A 7,995-nucleotide genomic window follows, 5' to 3' on the forward strand; every position below is an offset into this window, starting at 1 on the left:
GAGTGCAGATGAGCTGTAAAATTTTCTGTCATTTTTCCAAACAACTTGCAACTATCTCCACAATTTTCACTTTTCATACACCATTTTATGGTAAAAACGTAGGAAATTATGTGCTGGTCGTAGACATGTGTCTATGGAATCCAACAGTCTTACACATTTGACTCCATGTGCCTGAAAGCAAACTCACAAACTCAAGCTCACATTTTTGACACCACAAATATAAAAAGTACATCTCTGCGCTCTTCAGAGTCTTATCTCTTGGATGATATCAATATGTTGTCCATTGAACTTGTGGTTTTACGATTGGAGGCAGGAGTTTGACAGCTAGTTTTGTGCTAAATCACTGTCTACTGTAACCTTAATTAGTCCACCCAGGTGCTCCCTCACCATGGCAACAGAAGCATGAGTGCACGCACCTGTGTGTGTGCGTGTTACCTATGAATCTCTCATACAGAGATGAGAGGTGTGATAGCTCCTCATTCTCAAGTGCCCTTTTGGTCAAATTTAAAACACAACAAACGTAAAAATTAATCAACGCGTTCAGCAGAGTTTTTTCTCTCAAATGTACCTCAAATGCACCCCAAACTAACCCTAAATGAACCACAATGATACAGCTGTCTCAGAACTGTTAATATATGCAGCGTCTTTGGGCAGCAGCAGCCACACAGTCAAAGTTTTTTGCGAAATTTTCTAGTTATCTTAATGTGATTGTAATACAGTAATAAAAAATAACCCTCTTTTGGTTGTAACTGTAAAAAAAAAACTTAATAATAAAGTGACAAGAAAAAAGACCTGAGTCCCCTACTTTTTTTTCATTCTTTTATGTCTTTCATCAATTTGGCATTTACACTAAATGGTAAAAGAAGATGTGATTGAGTGTCTGTGAATATGACATGTTTACCTTTACCTGATAATAAACAGGTTCAAGAAGCAAGTCATTGCACTAATGCACAAACAGCCACGAACAAATGTTCAATTACCTGATAATAAACAGGTTCAAGAAGCAAGTCATTGCACTAATGCACAAACAGCCACGAACAAATGTTCAATAAAATACTTCATCAGCAAGTTTTTATATGGAGTCACTACAATTTCTACTTAAAAAACTGGAAGTGGAAAACAGTTTTAGTGTTTGTGTCACCAATTCTCCAAGTGGGTTCTTTTTCTTTTCAAACAATGCATCCAAACGATGAAAAAAAACTACATTGGCTTGGTGGAAAAATGTAAAGTATATACAGTTACAGCACCTTTGCCGTTTAAAATGAATAAATGAAAATGTTCCATTACTTGTTTTAAGTACAGTTACAGTAATACAAATAGATGACAAACAACACAAAATACAGGTTCAAACATCTTTGTTATTCTGTACTTGTAGTCGTTTATTAGATTATTATATATATAATTATAACATATATAATTGTATTAGATTAACTGTCCCCAAACAGTACGTACAAGGTCTACTGCATCACATGAAAGCAGCAAGCATCATGAAGAGAGGGTTGTGGTAGACCTTGACCTTCTTTTATCACTCAACCTGTATTGAAGTCCAACAATAATAACAAATCAGAAATCAGAAAGTAAGCACAACTCTCTCTGACCGCAGCCCTTATTCACAATATAAATTCTCTCTTAGGTAAAAGCCACGCCTGCTATTCATCTGCAGGCCAAACTAAAAAGCTTACCAACTAAACAAACTTGACATTGTTTTGAACTAGGTCTGCCAAGAAATACATTTGATCAAATCTCAGTGGCATTCCAGGCACTCCCTTCTGATAGCCGAAACCAGTTACCTCAGATCAGAACCAACAGAGTTCTTCAAAACAAATGTATCCCTATGGCAATAGCCCAACGTAACAAGCTGTCCTAGGGCAACATGCAACAAAATGACACAACATAACAATCTATATTAGGGCAACGTGTAATAACATGTGTTAACATTCCTTATTCGTAGGCATTGTCAACCTTTACGTTACTATAAATTGCTAAGAAAATACCACATCCTCGGAAGGTGCATTGTGAATGGCACAGCTAAGATTTAAAGCTTTACTTTCAAAAAAGGCCCAGAAGACAAGTGGATTGTGCGTACTAGTTATGGTGGAAGATCTATTAGATTCACTGGAATCTGATCAGGTTCTGAGGTCAAAACGAGCCGCCATACTCAAACCAGCTCGAGCATATTTAGTGTTTGAGATCCAGTATCCCTGACCATTGCACCAACCAACCCTGGCAGGGTATCTGTTTGAAAAAATAGTATTAATGTAATGTCCACACTTCAAAAAACTAATCCTAATGTGTGTTTATGCCATTTATATATCTCACTTAATCTCAAAGGGCTGTGTTGTGGAAACAAATAATACTGTACTAATATTGACTGAGATGAGTCCAAAGTGAGCGTTGAAATAACAATCAGATGACAAAGAGTGTCTTTGTGATATTTTATTTCTTATAAGGAAGAGGCAGGTTTACAGGAACACACAGAACACAACAAAGTATGTACCGGCAAGCCTGCAAAGTAATGCACTGACGAGAAAGGTTTCACACTCTGATATATATATGTTACATTTTTGAGAAGCCTGAGAAGTGAGTAATAAGGCAAGGCTGAGAAGAAGATGATCATGCAGGCATGAAGGTAAATGTGTTCACATGAAACCTTCCTACTCGGAATGTAAAGGACAAACCAGGACAGGGTTGATCACGGCTACATTTCAGTGTCTGCAGACTCTGTTCTGATTTAGTATATCTACTGGCCTGTGGACATAAATCCGTTACACAGTATATCTTCAAACATACACAAATATAAATCACACAGTATAACTAAAACCTAAATTTGCCATTACAGCTGGTTGCTTTGATTTTTCGCTGTAACGCAGGACGCCATTCTGGGTGCAGTAATAATTTAGCTTGTTGCGAAGCGCCACCTGTAAACATGTCTTTTTAAACACGTATGCAAACACAATTACAGTATGTAATGCAAATCTGGATATTCCTCCCCATTTACTGTGTTAAAACATGCACACAAGGAGATCTTTTCTATTATGTTTTCCTTGTCATTGTCACATTGTGTTCACAAAATGAACAGGTTTTCAGTTTGACGGAGCTGCACTTGACGTTTAATGCTGTATCCAAGGCTGGAGGAGAAATGTATACAGCTGTGCCGTGTTTCTCCCACTTACAGAGTAAATATGCATTTTTATCCCCAAAACATCGAACCAGCAATAAGTCATCCAAGATAACTATCCTTTTAACATTTATTTTTACAATCAACACTTGCAAATGACAAGGTAGTACAAAATGGAAAACATACTTTGGTGTTTTTTACCTCTACCTTTTTGGCATTTTTACCTCATACCTTTCAGCTGACCGTGCAAAACTTTCCACTCCCGACATGAGAATGTGACAAGGGGAATGTTCTCATCAACTCAGTCAACAACTTCAAACATTATCACTTATAGAATAAAGATAAGATAAGATAAGATAATCCTTTATTAGTCCCGCAGCGGGGAAATTTGCAGGCTTACAGCAGCATAGAGTTAAAGTGCACACAAGAGACATAGTAAAGAAAGACAAGATAAAAATAAAAATGAAAATAAAAAAATAAAAATAAAATAAAAAAACAAGTATTATAAATAAGCAATAAAAACAGTAGAAAAACACAATAACTGAAATATAATATTTACAGACAGAAAAAAAAACTATATTAACTAAATGGAAAATGCAAAGTATTACCCATTGTTATACCGCCAATTAAACCATAAAATATTCAAAATTAGCTGCAACACACATTAATCGTAATATTATAATAGGGTACTTTTAGTTTTAGGAACATTTTGCCTATAATGCTTCAATTCATTTACACCTTTAACGCAAAACCGGAATGGAAACCTGAATTGACTTGATTGAGTATTTTTTGAAATAGCTATTTTAAATTGCTATTAATATTTATTATTCGGGAACAATTTGGGTTTCATTGTTTTGCCCAAGGAGACGTCGGCATGGACATGGAGGAGCTGGAGATTGAAGCGTCAATCTTCTGATTGAAAGACGTCCACACCCGCTCACATTTAGGTGAGTCATAAAGGCAAAATGTTGGCCATCATGTGGTCGTGGAGACACCTGCTGTAATGGAGACTAGCACATAAGGAGGTTTGGAGTAAACTTTACTCTAAATGTTTTGTTTATGATTAATATTGTTTTAGTTGTATGATTTCATTGTGTTTTGTTTTATTTGTTTTCAGTCCAGTCAATGGTAAAGATTTGTTTATGAATTATATTTGGGCTGAAAGAGTCAATAGCATTTCCATTCATTGTTGTTTTTCCCATCCATCCAACTATGCACTTTATGGTTCCCTCTATAGATAATTATATTGTAGACAAACTAAGTAATAGTGTTTGATGTCATTTCAAACCAGATTTATTTTTAGATTAGGGGGTATGATTTCAGTTTTGTTTCACATTTATTCTCATATTGTCTACCTAAGATCTTCCTGTGTTTTGGTACATTTTACTAAAAAGAAAAAATAATAAGTTTAATGAAATGTCAAGTAAAGATGTCTAACACAATGATAGAAAGGTTTTAACAAACGAACAACGAATGTTTATTTGTTTTGCATTATTTGCAAGTGTCACACCCAATGTGCCACTGTGACCATGCCAAGAAAATCTGCAGAATTTGAATTGCAAGCTGTTGACTGGAAACGTCTGCTGCAAAGCCACTGCAGGGCCTATTCAGTCACCGATAAGAGGAACTGTCACTGCAACTCTAAATAAGTACGTTTACTGTGCTTAAGTACTTTTTTCAACTACTTAAGCTGTGTTTAAGCAGTTAAATGTAAATCTACTTTGAACTTCTACTCTACTACATGTTAGAGGGAAATATTGTTATTTTTACTCCAATATCGGATATATGGACTTTCTTTACAGCTGAATACATTTATATATGAGACATCCACTGTGACAGTGAATGATATACTTTCATATTCGTATTCCTGTAAGTGTACAGTGATCTTTAGGACATTCTTGTGGTACAATATTTGTCATGCTCAAGTATAAATTATTGGAGATAAAAACAACAATGAGGAACTGTTTCGCTATCTTAAATTTAAGGTGTGACTTTACTGAGAGATATGGAATTTAGATTGCATTCTGAAAAAGACATAATGTAGATCTCCATCAACTGCAGCAGTGGGTGAAGTCCATAATCACACTGTGGGAAAGTCACTATATCTTTCACCATCAGCAGGCTGAAATATTATGATAATGTCCAGCCCGGTCTCACCAAACGGCATATGAATTATATAACAATTTGTGAGTCATTTAAAGTGCCATAACAACGCCATTCTTGCTTCTCCATGTCATTTTACGGCATGTAGTCTTTACTGAATGCAATGTAAACACATATGCATTGATATGCTTCGCTCAGAGCGAGTGACGTAGCATAAAAGGTCATATGGCAGATGGGAGGTGGATGGTGACAACAAACCATCACAGGACTTTCAACCAGAAGGCCGACGTTTGTGTTCCAACGTGTTGAGTTATTTTGAAGTTGTGTTGTAGGTGAGACAGATTTTAACCACACAGGTGAGTAAATGAAAGTCTTCAGAAACAAAAAGGAACTGGGCAAAAAAACACAATTTGTTGTATTAATTTAATGCCAAATGCTCAGTGAAAAGTGATTAACGGATCTTTATCTTTGTCACAGAGGTTAAGACGTATCCTGTGAGGACGATTCATTTTCATTATGGAACCTTAAATGTAAGTTATTTTGGTAGGAGTGCAACAAGAGCGTATAAAAAGGAACATTTGAACCCAAAACATAAGAATTTGATTATTATGTCTTTTAGCTCTGGAAGCGAGTTTTAAGACTGCTCAGCTCCCAGGCCAAGATTAGTGTTGGCCTGTAGCATTGATTATCGGACGAAATCATTGTTGTGCCGACTGAAAGCATGTTGTAAAGCAAGTATCACATATCACGGTTAAACAAAGAAACATTGTTCTGGCTCTTACCGTAAGGTAGTTATCAATATACCTGTACTTCTGGGAAAGTGTGTGTTAATCTGCACAGAGCCATCAAAAAGGTGATATCTTCTCACGACTGGGTTAGGAAGGTCGTCATGGAGGCTAGCAGGCAGCAGGCGGAATGTCCACACGCTCTTTGCTGTAAGCCGATTATTAAAAGCAAACATGCAAAAACATGTGGATACAAAACCACAGATTATCTCGGCCCATACAAGGTTGGTTGAGCTGTCAGGTATCATATTGCTGAAGATGGTTCAGTGTTACATTTCATTTGTTTCAGCTCATGTGTCAGATGATTGACATAAAGGGAAGCAGACCACACTTATCATGATCTATCACTGATGATAATACACTCAGGTCTCTCATCAATCATCTGGAGAGATCATGCATCAATAGGAGTCCTGACATAATGAAACAAGACAAAGGGAAAATGACAACATAATGCATTTTGACCTGGTGAAAAATAATTATTATAAGAAACATAGCAACCTTTTTTCTATCATAAATTTTTCGTGACGTGAATTTCTAAATGGGCCTACCGGGCACAGGCCCAGGGGCCCAAATTGTCAGGGGGGCCTCCTGCGCTTCACCCGCAAAATGTCACTCAAAGAGACACAAAGCCTTTAGGAAGGTTCTCAAAATGACCACAGAGAGACACAAAACAACTTCAAAGAGACCAAAACAACAGCTGCAGAGAGACAAGACAAATACAAAGGGGCAGCACATGATCACAAAGAGACACAGAACAACTTCAAAGAGACACCAAACAACTGCAAAGAGACCAAAACAACATCTGCAGAAACACAAGGCAAATAAAAGGGGCAATAAATGTGCAGTGTCATTAATTAATAATTATTTGATTTAATAAAAGGCTACTTCTTCCTGCTTTCTTACAGTGCAGACACTTTGCTGCTTGTTCTTTCCGCTGCTTGCATTTCTGATGATATTTTTGTTTTTCTTTTGTGAGAAAGCATCAGCTCCTGGATAGTTAGTTGATAGTAATCACTGGAACTGCAATTATATGTAGATTTAACAGGCTATTGCCATATTTCAACAATTGTATGACCTAAAAGCAGAAGAATGTTCATTTCACAATAATATAAGTATGTTTTACTAAGAACATAACTTTTGATTCTATAAATCACTCAGAAAGCACCAATGCTGCATAGACAGTAGTTTTAGTTTAAAGCTACAATAGTTTTATTTTTATTTTATTGTTTTCTTTTCTTTTTGGCCACTGGTCAGCTCTGGTTTGGTTTGAACCATCCCTCTGTTTTTGAATGTAGATAATGAGTTAATGTATAGATTAATGGTTTGGTGTGTACAATATATGACGCTGTGTGCAAGTACTATTTTTGTAAATTATGCAAAATGTCAAGGGAGTAACACTAATGACTCTGTGTTGTTGATATTTAAATGTGTCATGTTTCTGTAGTGCCATCTGCAGGTACAATGCCATGACATTTAATGCATGTTGTGTCCAAAAGGCACAGCAGTTTAAGACAGTTACAAGAACCTGCCAATTACATAACAGATACGTAACTTAACTGGTATCAGCCTTGTTGGGTATGATTTGAGAGTATTCTTTTGTGAATATAATAAATATTGACAATCCTCGGAAACCCATGTATGTGAGGCAGCTAAAGAACCTAATTGAGGTCTGAATTACTGTGGCCTATCCTTCCCTCCGAGTCCGATTAGGATGAACCCGTTAGTTACTGCTGGAGAGAAACTTATTGCAAAGTAAAATAATAGTCATACACTGAGATAATAGATGATGTAAAAATACTTCAATGAGCTGAAAAGGAAGTACAAATTAAATGACAGCTTAAAATCATATTATATGACTGAGGGCATTATCCCAAGTCATAAATATTCTGTTGATAATAAATTGTTGGAGGCAGTCAATGGAACAATTTCTAAAAATTCCATACCACTTATAACTGTTGTGCAACTACTGAGTCACAGTGGGAGAAGGAT

This window comes from Anoplopoma fimbria, chromosome 2 (assembly GCF_027596085.1).
Source record: "Anoplopoma fimbria isolate UVic2021 breed Golden Eagle Sablefish chromosome 2, Afim_UVic_2022, whole genome shotgun sequence".
In the NCBI taxonomy this organism is placed as follows: Eukaryota; Metazoa; Chordata; class Actinopteri; order Perciformes; family Anoplopomatidae; genus Anoplopoma; species Anoplopoma fimbria.